We start from the raw sequence: 17,360 nt of genomic DNA, 5'->3' as shown, positions 1-17,360 counted from the left end.
TGTGCAGCAGGACCTCCCAGGGCTTTCCCCCAGAGCTGCTTTCCAGCACGCTGGCCTCCAGCCGGTACTGGTGCACGGGCTTATTTCTCCCTAGGTGCACGACTTGGCATTTCCCCTTGTTGAGCCTCAGGAGATTCCTCTCTGCCCATTTCTCCAGCCTGTCAAGCTCCTCCTGGATGGCAGCACAGCCCTCTGGTGTATCAGCTGCTCCTCCCAATTTGGTATCATCAGGAGACTTGCTGATTTGAATGCTGCAGAGCAAGAGCTTGCCTCCTTTCAGATTTGCTATGGTCTGTTAAAAGGCCTTGGAGCCAAAAGCAACCTGTTTTCTTATTTCCACGAGAATATCCTGGTTCTGTGGGATGGTCCCTGGCCATGGACTTTCAGGCTGGACAACGAGTTTATCCATGGTGAAGCAGGTGTGAAGGTATCACCACTTAGTACCAAAAGATGTGCATCTGTCATTTCCTCCAGCACCTGAGAAGAGTTCGCTAATCGCTGAATGACATCTTGAAATGCAGTATAAGGGAGAGACAATGCCAGGGGTGAGGAGGAGGAGGTGGGAAAAAAGAAGAGTATTATATGTGCTTGGTTGCCAAAAACCCTGTCACACTGGCCTAACCCTCGTTTTTCTCCCATGCTGGGGGCTGCAAGGAGTTCTGTCTTGCAATTAATGTAGGCTTCATCAGAGACTGTGAAGGTTCAGAGTTTCCATTTATATGGTAGTCTCTGTCAGGGAAGCTGGTGGGAAGACTGTGGGTTGTAGAAAGGATGAGTTTTGAGCAACTGCTGGACTGGTTCTGTAAGTAGCTGGTTGGCTAAAAAGCCAGTTTTGTATAGAGCATGTGACACTTCTTCATATTTTTCCATGGAAGACAAAGCAGAGCTCCAGAGAGCCAAAGCCGGTTTGGGATTTGTGAACCATTTACTTGCCATTTCTTTAGAGAGGCATAAAAAGCAGTTGTTTACCCAGCATCCCCAGAGGTTTGTAGCTGCTTCTGCAGTTGGTTCAGGCAGGGCCTGAACCTGAGCCCACCAGACCCATTCCTGGCCTAAAGGAAAAAGCTGTCCTAGGAACAATCTTAGTGCAGACCCACATCCTCTTTGGCATGTCCTTTGCGGCCCCACTCCACGTGAGGCTCTGGCCTTTATCTCTCTCCTACGCCTAACCTCAGGCAGGAGGAAAAGGTCTCTTGTTAATTGAAAAACACTGTAAATTCCCATCAGTACCCAGCAAAGGCACTGAAGCCCAGTGGATTAAATTGCTGTATCATATTTAAAAATGAAAGCATTAATATTCTGGTAAGGTTACCCTCTTCTTCAAAATTTCTATTAGCTATTTTCTGTCATGCAATTATGGATTAATTAGTTCCTAACACTCTTTAATATATATATGTTTTGTAATGGTTTTAATTTAGCAAAGAGGAGGTGTGGTCTATTACATAATTAACATTGCTGTTATGAATATATTCATGGACAGTGTCAGGAAGGTCACTTAGATTACAGGGACAGTCTCCAATCATTGCTCAGCACTCAGTTCTCCTGGGTGTGTGTGAACTGCAACTGCATTTAGAAATCCTTTGCTGTACTTCTAGAGGATCCAGCAAGAAGCTTTAGATTAGGTTTTGGAAAAAAATATTGTTTTATAAACATTATAATAGAAAATATTTGGCAATTTTGACTCTAAATTTGTAATTTCTGATTGACAGACAACAAGCACGACATGAACAGTAAGACTTCCATGCACTAAAGGAGAACTATAAGCTCTGAACTATAAGCCCCACAGGAATTTAAGCAGGATGGAATGGCAGGATGTGACAGTTCACAACATGAGCCAAATCCTGACTTGCAGAGCAGTCTTTCCTAGCACATTTGAAGTTGTGATGTTTGGAAAATACATGTACTACTTCAGCATCAAAAACCAAAATAAAAGCCTTCAAATAGAAAGAACCTAGCTTTATTGTCAGACATATTTTGTTTTGTATTTTATCTTGGTGTGTCTGTATTTAGAAATTCTGCTATCTTCATGAGTTGTGTTTTATCAAATAATATCAATATTTTGGTATTAAAATGAACTGACAATCTAAAGACCTTTTATAATAAAGTAGAGTCATGCTTATAGCCACCAAAAGATCAATATCATTCTCTTTTACCATCTTTCTATGCTCTCTGATATTGCAAAGCTCAGGGAAAAGTAGGTGATTAAAAAAAATTTTCAAAATATCAGCTACCGCACTGCAATGTGTATTATTCATCATGAATGTTTTATACCGGAGATGTTCACCAGTCTGGCTGGTTCATTAGCTCGAGGTTGTGCAATACCCAGCTACAGAATTGGCCTAATTTTCATAGGTGCTTACAGCTCATAAAGAAGTCTGTGTAATCTTGCATTTGATGTACTGTTCTGTAAACCAGGCCAGCAGCTTTCGATAGGGCTAGTAATTAAAAGGAGAGTGGTGATATGATGTTTAATTTGTGTGATAAATAAGCCTGAATATAAGTAGAGATGTATTCCTGCTGCTCAATGGTTCTACCAGCTACTGACATATCAAGTCAGAGAAAATAACGTTCTGTAACAAAAACTGAAATTTTTTGTATATATATAAATACAAATATATAAATATAAAAAAATATATATAAATATACCCTCTAACTCCAGTGCACAATTGGTCTATTAATCCCCCATCCTAGCACACTGTCCTCTACCTCCTTAACCTTTTTCCTTCATGGTCAGTGTTTCCAGTCCAGAACCCACAGTCCCTGGTCTTTCCGCTGACTACTAGCATGCATCCCTGTCCTCCTACACAAAACTGAGACCCACAGCTCAACTTCTTCAGCTCCTAAAGCCTCGACAAACCTGTGGCATGTACATCTCCCATACCTTTTTCCTACATCTTGAGCCAGCAAAGCTGCTGTTCCTGAGCTGCTTTTAGCTCCTGAAAGGAGCTGGTCCGGAGCAACAGCTTCAATAACCACAGCAGTCATCCAGTTTCAAAATTACTGGTCCTTACAATGACTCTGATCATCCTGGTAGAATATTTCTTATGCAGTAAAAGAAGAGAACAGCTTGTCTTACCCACATCAGTGAGACGTGGTAATTACTAGGTGGGAGCTTTGCATACAGAAGAGCTGCAGCTCAGAGACCCTTTCCGCTTCTCTGGGGAAGTGAGGGTTTACTGCTGCTTCTTGGGGAAAGAAGTAGAGTTTAAGCTAGTGCTCTGTGGGGGGATTGTTGCCATTACCAAGAAAAGTTACATCCCCAAAAGGTACATGATATATGTGCAGGCCTGGATTGCCCTCCCTCTTTTCAAACAGCTCTGCTAGATGGTGGTGGAAGTATCAGCATCAGGCCATTTGCATTCTCGTTTTCCCCTTTCACAGGCACACAAGGATCTTGCTTCCAAATATACAGCCAGCTGCTGAGGGAAACATGTTTTCTTCAAATTCAGATGAAAAGCTTGCGTAGAATTAGCATTATTTTTATTGTATCTTATTTACTTCTATAAAATTTTAACAAAACAAGAAGCTTTCATTATTACTAGACTAATCATTTAAGAGCCATACACATACATTTTGAGTCTTGTCTTTTGTTTTTTAAGAGGCAGTTCTAAAAACAAAAACTACTCTCATAATTTGTAGAGCATTAAGAATAACTGAAGAAAGAGAAAAATATCTGAAAAATCACTGAAGGGATTGTTGATATGTTCCCAACAGGAACCAGCATAAGTTTCAATATTGGTAAACAGAGATCTCTTGCTTATCAAAATTGTTTGAAAGTGTTAGAAGTATATTATTATAAGAAGATAATCAAAATATATAATTTACAGTTGTTCAAACTTGATTTTCCAATTTTTCAGTATGCTGGTATGACAGCTGTACTGGAGGGAGATTCAAGACAAAATTTACAAATTCTGTGCTGGGACAGAACTCCACCAGGAAAGGATGATACATTCTCTCTCAGCTTTCAGGTTAGACCCCACTCCACTTCTGCTCCTGTTCTGTTTGCCTTGTAGTTTACCACCATTAGTGCCTGGGTAATGGTCCCAGATAGAGATAACTCTATGGTTATCATAGAGTATTGCGAACAGCTCTCCAGCAGCTATGTCAGCTGAGTGTCTCCATGGCTCTGCCTCATTTTCAGCCAAGAGCCTTACTTTTGTTTCTATTTTCCTGCTAATTTCCCAACTGAACCCTACTCATCGTATCCCTGATGTTCCTAATTACTCCTAATATAACTTACTCTAAATGGCTCTTTCCTTCATCTCCATCATACTTGTTACTAATCTCATGGCCAGGAGTGGTGCTCTTAAATCAAAAGATATGCTGATGGCTTGGGAGCCTGACTTCCAAACTGTCAGGTTGAGCTAGTCAGACTCAAGCCTTGATAGAATTAAGATGTTTCTAGACGGTGCGGCAAGATTAAGGTGACTGGCTGTAACCTTTGAACAAGAGCTACACACCAGGAATCATGCAAACATAGACGCTGCAGACTCCCCACAGGAAGGGCTGGATCTAAGGAAAACCTAAAGAAACTATCTAAATCTGCAGAGTGACAAGCAGAATTCAAGGAATACGAACTTTGCCTAGTTTAAAGATTAACAAATCAAAATAAAGATTTTATCGCAGGCAGTAATAACTTTGAAAAGATGGGAGAACTGCCTTAGATATTTTATTAGAAATGTTGTTTTCTCTTTAAATAGGTACAATTTATTCCAGTCCAGAGTTAAGGAACTGGAATGTGTTTCAATTTATGTATTTGGATGCTCATCATGTTTCTTCTGAAAAGGGGAGAAAGAAGTACAGTAATATACTGAAGTAAAATACTGAAGTACAGTAAAGTACTGATAAGAAAAAAATAAATACAACCTTTTAGAATATATACAAAAAATATTCCCCCCTCAGTGTTTAGTAAATGACAGTTCAATAAAAGAGAAAAACAAGCAGACTACTTGGTCATGTATAACTTTAAAAGTCTGAAAAAAGTAGAGTAGAAAGAAAGCATAAAAAACAGGGCAGAACAGGAAAAAAGAAGGGCCCTTCATTTCATTTTTTTCATATGTGCTATAAAGTTGAATTACATGGCAAGTAGTTAGAGACTGGCTTCAAATTAGCTGATATCCATTGCTGATTAATGAAATCTTCTTGTACACAAGGTGCCTAGGAAGACAATGGTTCACAGAAATAAGAACAACAACATGATTAAAAGCATGACAAATAAGAACAGGACCAAAATGCGTACTTAAAACTCAGATGTTCCAAATTTAAGGATTGCTCCAGTCTGATGTCAGTCTGGCAATTCTGATGTGAGTATCTTCCAAGAAAGCTGAAACCAGAGATCAACTGATTTATTCTCCTGTATGTACTTATTATTTCAGATGTTCATCCCTGGATGTAATACAAAGCAAGCATAGAAATGTCTGAAACGGTTCTGAAAACAGCCTTTGAAAGCCATTTTGATGGCTTCTACAGCTACTGGTCATTCTAGATAAATTAATGTGAGATTTAATGTCCTGCATAGTTCAGCAGTGAGTGCACTATCTTCACTGGGAAGATGAGCCAACAAGTGTGCCATAAGCTGACTAATATGCTGTGTAGAAAAATAGGACGGATCTTGGCATAGAAATTCCAGTTTTCCCACTGCTAAGTTATACTACACTATATCCTCAGTGTGCAAAAAGAAACTTTTAGTGCTAGCCTTATAAAATTGAGTCCTGACTTGCTGGTATGCTACTAGGTCTCCACTAATGCCCTTAACTGGTGACTGTCAATCGATCAGAATTAGCACTCCATTCTCTAATGTTAATATAGAAGGAAAGAGAATTTTAAAATTTGGACTCTGCAGTTATTCTGGGAAGCTGTCCCACTGTCTTGTGATAGTTTAGGAAGAGATAAAAATATTCTCATTTTCTTCATAGATAAACTTAATTTGAATCGATTAAGGATGCATTGTCAGTCTTGAAAATGAATAAATATGCTTGCTTCTGATGGCACATTCTGCTACACAGACATTCAGAGATTTTTAAGATCAGTATGCTATATGACATCAACAATTCCGAGAGTTTCAGAAAAACATTATAATTTGGGAGGGGTTGAAGGCATGTCAATATATACAATGTCACAAACTCCATGTGTAGCTGACTGCATCTTTCTTTGAAGTCAGCTAAGGTTGTGCATAGGCTTTTTAACGGCAAAAGATTTTTTGTTTGTTTAGATGTAAGGATTTAAGTAGAAAAGTATTAATTAGAAAACAGTAGTGGCACTTTAAGGATAGATATGTTTTTGATAGAAAAATATTAAGATGACAGAAGAGGTAAATTCCCTACCTCTGTTCAAGATTCTAGCTGTAGAAAGGTATTTTATTAAGGAGTACCATGGAGAAGTAAAACAAACCTAAACCTATGTGTATGGTGAATACAGTAGACAACTCCTATAAGCTGATCTGCTGGATATATGGGAATAAGTACCCAGAATGAAGAACACCAAAAAAAAAAAAAAAGTTCCTGTGGATTTAGAGGTGCTCTGAAAAGGTCAAAGTCATCATCCTGAACTTGAATTTGCCAAAGAAGCTTTCAAGTCTATAATGAGATTGAAACTTTGATTGATGTCCTTCTTTGGGTATAGCTCATAGCAATCATATATTTATAATGGTGTAGAATAATCTTTGTTGTCGTCAGGTACATAAAGGTGATCAAACTGGGGTCTGTTCATCTTTAGCATCTTCCTCTGATGTTTTGAATTGTCTTCTCATTCCTCTCTACTGACTACAGACTCTTCTAGATTAACTTAGTCGTATAAATTAGAGAGCACATTAGGATGGCTGGGGTTTTCTCTCTGCAAAAAGTCCTTCCAAATGAATCATGTGAAATCTAGGTCAGTGCCTGAAAGGAGTCTGTCAGCACTCCACATAGCATATAGTGCAGTTATCAGTAATAAGTGTAAAAGCTTGACCTACAAATCCACAGCTCAGCTTCCAGTTTTGACCACATTGAAGCCACTTGCAGGCAGCAGCTACTTTCTGATGGACCCATTTTGACCACGATCGATGGTTGGAGATGTCCAGAGGTGCCGCCATTTCCTGAAACTTGAAGCTTGCTCCAAAGGTTTTTTAAGGAGTCTTCACACTTAAGAGTGGTTTCTACGACCTCTAACATACAAATAGTTCCCCTGTCTCCCAGCATTTTCCAATGAGAAAATAGCTTGAACTGAGCCTGTATGATAAAGCTGTTTCAAATTATCACTGATGTTCTCTGCATATTTTCTAAAGAAGGTGATTCAGGAAGCTAAAGTGTGTTTATTGCAATTTACAATTGTATAGAATTTTTAGTATATAACTATTTTACGGTGTTGTAATCAGCCCACAATTATCCATTTCTCTTTGCGTTCTTGTTAGGGACAAGTATAAAAAAGAAATGCAGTATCTTTACAGTAGAAGTTGATTTCATCCTTTACTCATTCGTAATTATCCTATGCATCAGATTTTTTTGCTAAATATATATTAATAACATCCACAGAGGAATATTTAAAATATCTATTTGACCTCTGGGACAATGTAAGTATAGAAATCTTGAAAGTCATTGCTACATCTAACTTTTATGAGCTCCGCATCTGAGTGCATCTTTTAAAAGGACATAAATCTTAACTGCAAGTGATGAAGAATTTGTCATGTTCCTTGATGATCAGCCTCACTGTCTCACTATTAAATACTGCATCTTATTTCCAGTTTGAACTTTGCTAATTTCAGATTTCAGGTGTTGGTTCAGATTTGGGCTATCCATAAAATGCCTTCATCCTCCTATAACCTCACAAGCTGGTCATTGTGTAAGGTGCAGAGAGCAGCTGAAGGAAACAAAGGGCTGTTGAAGCCTAATAGAGACAGGTGTTAGGATTTGATGAAAAATCCTTGCAAATATTTCTTTTTTGACGATCGGTCACGGTCCTAAGTGAAGCCTTTTCCTTCCCCCCTAGGAACAGCAACAAAAAGAGGTGTTTATGGTTCCCTCTCATGGCAAAGCCATCTTTTCCTCCAGTATTTGTGGAGTTTTGAGGCCATGGAAAATCATGTGCCCCACCACCATCTAATTCTTCTTCTTATAGGGATAGATATAACCTAGAGTGAACTTGTCTGCAACAGAAACATTATTTATCTGAATGAGACTAACAAAATAGTGCTCACTTATTTTTGATGTGCATCTGTTCAAAATCAGTTCAATCAATCAGTCCTGAAATACAAAATTTAGATGGCATCTAATCCGAAGGATTGTTGTTTTTCTGTATCTAAACTCAATTTGAAGAGACTCTTATCTTAAATACTTGATCATTTATCCTCACACATCCAATGTTAGGGACATGAAATTTTGTTTCAACATTTAAAATTATCTGAAGCTCATTTCATTTATCCCAAAAGCAAAAAGTAGAATAGCAAATTTGGTTTAGTATGCGAACAGGTGTCAGCTACACAATGTGAACATTTTATCATTTGATAAAGACCATAAGACAGTAGCAACTTCCTGTTACCATACATGCAAAGAGCTGATAGTTTGTTGATGAGCATTCAAATTATTCAGCACCTAAATTCTTCTGAAATAAAGATGAATCTCTAAAGAAAAATTGTGTTCTGATAACACAGTGAGCTCTCTGATACAGATGAGCTGAGGGGTATGTAACTTATGTACCATAATGTGAGTTATAACTACTCCAGGGAAAACTGAATGGGACTAAATAGGGTTTACTTCAAGAAAAAAAAAAAAAGGATAGAAAAACATTGCACCTTCAACAAGAGTGATTAGTAAGGACATGACTGGAACTGAGATGTCTGAGTCAGCCTTCATATTTGGTTTCTTTTTTTTTTTAGGAAATCAAGGCAGATACTTTTAAAATAGATGACTTGAATGTACTTTATCTTCTACAGACTCTTGACTGAGTATGCCAGAAGGCCAGAGTCTATGGGACTCTGACTCCTTGGTTTTGAGTGTAATACAAGCCTACTCCAAATCCTTAGTTGTTTTACACTTGTTTTGCCTTTAAAATGAGCTTTTTAAGGTAGTTGTCTGCTTAATATATTAGGAAAACTATTTCCTTTCAGAAGTATTTGGAGACTTTTCATTTCTTTTGTGTACCAATTCCCTTGGTGAAACTGCAAAAAAATCACCCTCTGGAAAAAAAAATCGTATTTTTCATTTCAGATACATGTTTTTGTAATAGAAATATTTAAACAGAAACTACTAGGTAGTAGTGAAAGTCTTTAAAAACAAACAGCTGAGCACTTCATATTAGCTTCTTTTGCTTACTTCTCTTAGTTCTTCCTATGCTTGTTCTAGAAACTGATGATCCAGCCTTGAAAAATTCAGGTGTTCTTCTGAAACTACTTCTGGATGAAAGAAGAGGCAAAAGAACAAAAAAAACAACTCTTCTTTTGAGTTGTTTTGACTTTATACTGCCCACACCTATTGCACCTGGCTTGGATGTAACTTCCCAAATCCCACTTTTATATTCAAATGTACATTTATGAACCATGACAACTCACTTAGATCTTGGATTATTCACACTCAAGACAAGAGCTGAGGGGTGGCAGGAGGGAAGTGTCTCACAGAAAGGAGAGTCAGAACTCACTGAAAGAATCCTTATGAGCAGAAGGTTGAAGGTAACTGAAAAGGCTTTTTTGCAAAATTAGTTCAGGGTCACAGGGCAGGGATACATGCTGTCTCACCTAAATTACATTATCACTGTATGACTATATTTTTCTTCTTTTCTCATGGAGAAAATATTTTCTGCATTCATATACCATTTACACAGACACACACATACGCAATTCCTCCTGGTCTCAATTTTTAACTGAAAGACAAATTCCAAGAAATAATTGTCAATGAACATAGCATTCTACTATATCATTTTCAGAACTCCCTTCCAGCGTATAACAAGCACAAGTTCACACATGTGATCTTTTAGAACTAATAACTTCCTTCTGTTTTTTTCTTCATAAGTTTGGTATGTGTGAAATGCGATGGGGTAAAAATAGAGAAAGAACAAATTTTGTATATAACAAAATGGCCTCAAGAGCAGAGGAGAAATTGACTCAGGAGACAGTGTATCAGATATTACTCTGATGTTATACCTGAGCACAGCCAAAAGACCAATAAGAGGATATGCATAATATATTTTTAACATGTCCTAATGTAGTAATAAGCACAGAACTTAAATTCTCTCCTTCCTTCCTAGGAAGCCTCTATTTCTGAAACCTACACTCAAATTTACCTTTGTTGCAGTCTGTTGCACTTCAATTTTCCTTCTGCACTGTGGAAGCAATGAAAGGAAGAGAACTAAGGCTCTCTTTTTATTATTTTTTTTGGAATAGGCTGCAGAAATATTTCTCATATCTTCTTATTGGCCATGCTCAAATTTAGAAGTGCAATATCTAATATAGATCTTTTGAGTATTCTATGCTACAGCTGAGGTGATTTCTTAGATTAAAATGCCTCTTCTTTCTTTGACAACTTTGGTCGTTGAAATAAATTGCAATATTTTGTTTTCCTCCAGTCGAAACTCCATTTTTGGTATTATATCCCAGATTAACACATATTCTGAAGTTATTGCTGGGAAGGGACTTGCTAGTTGATAAGAAATGAAACTCACTGATTGTAAATGCCAATAGTACCAGCAGAAGATTACTAGGTGTGTTTTTGTAAGCCTCTTTTCTGCTTCTCTACAGTACTGCAGGAGGTCACCTCAGACAGGTATAAAAGGCAAACTCAGATCATTCTCCCCATAATGGCAAGTCAAATATATTAAGAAAATCTTTCCTTTGTCAGACAGTAGACAAGATTACACTGACTCAGACACTTACATTAATTCTTGTGCGCACTTAGAAGATACTGGGCAAACAATCAAAATCCATTACCTATGGGGCATTGTTAATCATAGTAGAGAACATTCATATATTAATCAGTTGCAGGGAAGGGATAATATATTAAGAATACTTTGTAAGAGATTTATTTATGAAAGCAGCTGAGTACTTGCAGCTTAAATAAAAATAATGTGGTTGCACGTCTTTGTCGCAACCACATGGAAGTAAAGGGCATTATACTACAAATTAAAAACGATGTATTGTCTTTCAGCCTTTATTTCTGAGAGTAATATTGTTATTATTATTCTCAACTAGTATTAGATGCTACTTGAAGTAACCTCAGTCTCTAGGAACTCACATGAATTGGACTGATGAATGTAAATTTTTTTGAGCTCTTTCTCCTGACCCTAGGAACATTCACCAGTTTGGTCTAGTGATAGCACTATTCTTTAACATGGTTTTAAGTGTTGTTTTACATGTTTCCTGAGTGTGTATTAAAAGAATTTCCCATGTTTGTATCTATTCTGCTGATGACAGTGACAGTTCCACAATCTGTATTATGACAAATATGACAAAAATTTGCTTGGCTATATAGCGCCAGGAAGCTTGTACAACTTTTCCCTAGAGCCAAAAGGTCCCTCCCAGCAATGACACCTGTTGCTTTTCCTGACTCTCTCTGATAAAATGTATTGCAAAAAGAGGCTGGCAGAAAAACAAAGCACAATCTTGAACTATTTCTGCACCTGTCCACCGAGGGTACCTGGACCCCAGAGGAAGCAATTAATAGGCTTGAGAGTTACCAGGCTGCTTACTTCCCATGCATGCAGAGGAGATACAGAAAGATTGTCTTGCGTGAATGCAAAATCCAGCTCATTAGAGAATCCTACAAACTAGCAATGTCCATAGAAATAGCAAGAAGCTTCACACTTTTATCTTCAGACTGATGCCATTATGTATCTTTTTGCTCAGTATGGTATTACTAGATCGATGGGGCTGCTGGCATTAATACAAAGAGCAGCTTGGTTTTTTTTCTGAATTTACTCCAGTATGACTTACACCTGATGAAGAATTCATATCCCCTGTGCAGATGGAAAAGATTACTGGGTTACCAAACAGAGGAGATGTAATAGTCAAACTTGTGTCAAGGAAACAGGAACATCTCTCTGTTAATGCGCTGTCAGCAGCAATATTTTTTTTTTGCTATGTGTCCGCAATTCTTCTGAATTTACATGGGGTTAAATTTAAAAGATATGCATGATTTACTCCAGATATTACTAATATTTTTCTGCTTAATATGGAAAGGCATACACACAAAGTCTCTGGGTCACCATATCTCCCTGTTGTCTGATTGTTATAATTACAGCTGATACTTCTGTCACGTATCTTAAAAATTGTAGGGGACATACATAAATTCAAGGACCAGAACGTGGGTATTCATTAATTTATACAATTCAAATACATGCTTGAGGGGCTGAGAGCCTTCCCTTCTAAGCAAAGTTTGATTATTGTCACGGCTAAGACTGCCAATGTTGTGGCAGTTACATGTCACAAAGAAGAAACCCCAAAGAATCAGATAATGATGATATGGTGTACCTTCTCTGGATATAGCACTTTTTAAAATGTAATTCACACTGCTGCTAAACATAGGGACCAGTCTGTTGCTGACGCTTTTGTATCCTACAACTTGCATGTTTTTCCTGCCAAAAGGTGCAATTCTCCTGTTTGAAGAGGCCTACACCTTCCACCCCTTAGGTATCCAGTATTGTCTGCTGTGCAGCCAGCAGCTCACGAAGTTGGACACTAGGCTGCACTTAAATGAGAGTGCCTTTTAGGGTATCCCTGAAGCATCTACAGTTCTTACCACCTCATTCGTAATTTGTAATAATGTCCTCAGATTTGACTTGTGATATTAATACCATAATACTCTGGGAAAATGAAAGCAAAATTGTAGTATATACTGAGATATTTTATAAACAACGAAGTATCACAGATGTGTCTCAGAACAAGAGCACTGCTGTATTTGACTGTGAAGGACAGAAGCTGTGAGGAAACTGGCATGTAGCCTTGATGGTACAGAGTTTGGGGTGGGGGGATTGCATTTTTACAGCTGCAGAAATAAAACAGAACCAAAACCTCCCAATTCATTATCAAATGTAGACAAATTCGCCTTCCTCTATCAAAAACGCATAGATATCTGCATACAAAAACAGCAGAATCTAAGAGACAAAAGAAGTTCCTCACTGGTAGAAACCCCCTTTCCCTTACCGTTGTTGGTTTCATTTTCAAAAAAAAAAAACCAACCACACAAAAAAAACTGAGCAGCATTTGAAATGTGTTCTTTTTTCTTGGTCAAGAGAAACATGATATTCAATTTAATATGTGGTGATTATGTCTCAGCCTGATTGGATAGCAGGAAAAGGACTTTAAGAATCAGGCCCACAACTATCATTTACCCACATTTAAACAAGTTCAGCCGAGCATTTTGCATAACACCCACCCAGGAAAGAACATGCTATGCTTTACAGTTTCTTTTATTCTATGAGCCTAAGAAGGACCTTTAGTACTCCTGGTGTTTCTGAATGACACTGAAACCTCCAGACACTGAGACTGAGGATCTGACATTAGAAGCATCTGTAGTGCTTGCTCCTGAGCTTCTTAAATAGCTGCTCTGCTCTCAGGTACGCAAAGGTGTGTGTTACATGAGGTTAATCACCACCACTCAGGAAGATGTTAGGGACAAGAATAGCAAAGAATTATCTATGACCTTTCTAAAGTAGATGTTTGCTGTGCTTGAGTCACCCGATATAGGAGAATCCTCAGCATGGCTACGGACTGAGAGATCAACATGCTTTTTTTCAGTGCGTTTATGCAAGTTGAAGAGTAATCATTTAAGGGGAAGGAGAAATCACTTAACATTTAGCTCCTAAAGTACATGAGTACATCTGTAACTGCGCATAATTTCCAGTGTACAAGAATTTCTAAGGTAGCAGTTTAGTAAACTGGACCTAGTAACATGTACAGACAATTACATCACATCATAAGAATTCCAGCTCCTTCTCATTTTCTGTTGTTGATTCCTAATGAGCCTCACTTACTAGTCAGGAACGAAATCAGGTTTATTACAAATTGGTGGTAAAGTGCAATCCAGTAAAGAAATTACTGAAGCCCCAGTAATATCAGCATCCTTAAATTAACTACTATACCACTTGAGTGAATATTTTTCTACTGTCTTTTTTCATCTGGCAGGAGAAATGCATAAAAATCTATTGAGATGAGGTACCAGGCATGAAAAACATGCCAGTGACACATTCATTGCCATTTTAATTCACTACGTTTCTGGTGCTAGTATTATTGAATGATTAACTTGAGTATAGCTTAGTAATATTGTTTTAGCTAATCAGAGTGGATAGACAGAACACCTGCTTCAGCTTTACCCAAACCCATACTGAATAAAACAAAGAACTCTTTTTGCAGATTACTTTTCCATAGTCACTTTAATTGGTCCTTTTTGATTAGGGATCTAAAACTGCTGCCTGTGCAATAATGTGTGCAGGTGCAATATGCATGCTGTGATGGCAGTGGAGAGGAAGGTGAGGGACTGAATAGGCCTTACAGTGTCAAATGACTAGACAACTATGTATTATATAGGACAATGATAACGAGGAGGCTATAGTTATGTCAGGAGTTCCTGCTTCCTCCATCACTTCCTCAGTACATCTTCTGTAGGTGTGAGAAATGCTTTATTGTTTCCTGGATTCAGAAACATCACCGTGAGTTAGAGTTATACTTTGCCCATCATAAGAGGTGATGCAGCAACTGCAGTTTTCCTAGTTCTCCCTACTCCACTGATCTTTACCTGTAGCTAGTCATCTCCCCACTTCTTCAAGGAAGTCCTTCCCAGGACATGGTCCTGGGCATCATGCTCTAGGCGACTCTGCTTGAGCAGGGGGGTTGGACTAGATGATCTCCAGAGGTGCTTTCAAACCTCAACCATTGCATGATTCTGTGAAGTGTTAAATCAGCTGTGCAGGATGGAAAATGATAGGAAGAAAAAAGAAGGAAGAGATAACTTTGTACATTCCCCATTGGCCAGTCTTGGGGGTAGCAGTTTTTGTTCTGTGTTTGTCTTTAGAAAGGTATGAGTTAAAACATGATGCCATCTAGAAGTTCACAGAAAATGTAGGCAAACTCTTTCAGTAAATTAAGAGATGTTGCTAGCAGAATTTAAAAAAAAAAAATTGTAACAGAGACATCATGTTCATGTAAAACTACTTCCAGGTTGAATAATGACTATTATTTCTGCCATTTTTTTGTTGTATATATTACTTTCTGACAATACGAAAAGTACATTGACATGCAAAAATCACATCTTTGAAGACTTCCAGCACAGTACAGAAAGGCTGTAATGGCCTGTTCATACTGATCTCCATAAAAATAGAATTGTGCTACATTCTGTATGGGAGGTCTTCCCTTTGTGAACTTCGAGAGAATGCAGCTCATCAAATGTAAAATAAAAATTCTCAAGTTTGATGCAGAATAAGATTTGATCATTTTCTTCCCTATTTTTCCCACCTCGAATAATTTATAATCCTGTTCAATCTCAGAGAAAGATAGTTAAGAAATTTTGGGGTTAAAATCTCAACTGCTTGAAAATGTTATTTTAAATTGTATACCAGGAACCAGGAGTAGACAAAAGAGACTGCTCACCCAGAAAAGAGACTGCTTAGATCTTGGTCATTCCATCTAATATGTAATTGTGCATTTGTATTAAAAAGACTGTCTAGGGGGTTCTTAAACTGCAGTGCAGTCGGATTATTAGTCACTGATCACCAGTAAGAGCAAATGCTCCACCTACTTTAAGGTCATTTACGTGGAATTTACTAAGCATAAAAACAGTAATATTTCTAAATATTACAAGGAAGGCACTGAAGAAAATGCGAAGAAATACCTGCACCTTTTTTTAATATGGTTTTGATTTAGATTTTAATCACTTTAGTAGGAATTTCATTTCTTTACTCCAGAAATGATCACTAAGATCATTACAACTTCTGACTACTTAGGAAATGGACAGAAACTCAGCTAACATTATCTGTCTGCAGAAAGGCGCTTCTGCTTTCTGACTATGAAGCGAATAAAGGTGAATGTAGAGAGAAAGGTGAAAGTATTACCTTGCTTTGCAAGATTGTCAGCAATCTATCATTTCTTCAGAAAATTCACACTCACTTTGAGCTTTTGCCCTCTTTTATTCTGTGAAGCTATGTCCTACTTCCTTTTTTGCATCTTCAGGGCAGAAGGACAAAAGGCACCAAAAATGAGATGGAAGCTTGTATGTACATGATAAGACCTGTGGGTTAAAATTAATGGGATCCACAGAGAGGAAAGTGCCATAGGCAGCAATGGGAATAAAAGCCCATTTGCTTTCCTTCTGCAGAAAGAAAAGCTCAGCAGCATAAAAAATGTGCTGCTGCTGCTGCTTTCTTTTTCTTTCTTGCATTCATCCTTCATTTCTTTCTTTCTCCTTTTCTCTTTTCCTTCTTTTTTTCTTTCTTTCTCTTCTTTCTCTCCATCCTTCCTTTCTTCCTTCCTTCCTCCTTGATCACTCTCCCGTATGGGAGGCCCAGGGTACGATAGGCAGAATGCTGTTCCAACACAGAAAATACACCAGGAGTTCAAACAGGATGCTTAGTCCATACACAGATTTGAAATCATCTCTGTTACTGCAAGGAATTCTTGCAGTGTGCTTATTTTTTTCACTGCTGCAGAAGAGTCTGTCTTTTCAATGACTCCTACAAAAATGCCTTCTTATCTACACTACAGCTGTTTACTTTGGTTGTGTGAAAAGAGAAAAAAAACTCCGCCCAAAATATGTTTTGACGTTTAGAAAGCAACAGAGTATGTAGTATGTCATCTACTTCACATGCAAATAGCATTATGAAGACGTATAGTGAGCAAAGGCACAAAGAAACTAAAGCCCAGAGGGAACTGCCTCACCTTTGCACCATCCAACTGTAGGAATCCAAGGTCATTTCTAGCACAGTACTGACTGAAGATCCCCTGCAACTTAATGAAACCCCTTCCATTCCGTTCCATTCCGTTCCGATCCGATCCCATCCCGTCTTGCACAAAAGGAAATGCACAATAAAGGAACATGTGATTTACACTTCAATATACGGATAGCAAACTCCTCAGGCTGCCTGGGACAGCAATAACTTTATTATTTACAGGTTTTCCTGCCTAGTAATATGACTTTGATATGGTTTAGTCTCTGTTTTCAGACTCATTCTTGTTTGTGCTGTTTTTCAATGTATTTTCTTCTCTCTGATACCAAATGTCCAATTAATGCTGAGTAGAATGACTGGCAAATGTTCGAGCTTTTAAGGCTGGCTCTGTAACAAACTGTATGTTTTTATCACACTACACAAAACTACAGAATCTATAGTTATGTACTACAGCCACAAATACTGGAATCGATTTTCTATCCCATTCCGTGAACTAGAGAAGTCACAATATTGTTTCTCAC

At 37.9% G+C, this 17,360-nt stretch overlaps 1 protein-coding gene across 2 annotated transcripts in view; it reads right to left on the bottom strand.

The window, feature by feature from the left end:
* Positions 1–17,360, bottom strand: part of LOC138066587 (T-cell activation Rho GTPase-activating protein-like) — a 233,748-nt gene that overhangs the window by 200,316 nt on the left and 16,072 nt on the right. The window contains exon 3 of one of the 2 annotated variants that reach the window (XR_011139901.1): positions 16,067–16,479. The exons of the other annotated variant lie outside the window; for it this stretch is intronic. The gene's annotated coding sequence lies outside the window, so the exon portion shown is untranslated. Of the gene's footprint in view, positions 1–16,066; positions 16,480–17,360 lie in introns of those variants that run through there. 2 annotated transcript variants of the gene reach the window in all.

The sequence above is a fragment of the Struthio camelus genome, chromosome 3 (assembly GCF_040807025.1).
Source record: "Struthio camelus isolate bStrCam1 chromosome 3, bStrCam1.hap1, whole genome shotgun sequence".
In the NCBI taxonomy this organism is placed as follows: Eukaryota; Metazoa; Chordata; class Aves; order Struthioniformes; family Struthionidae; genus Struthio; species Struthio camelus.
Note: the sequence above shows the minus strand (reverse complement) of the source record. Positions and strands in the feature narration are given on the sequence as shown.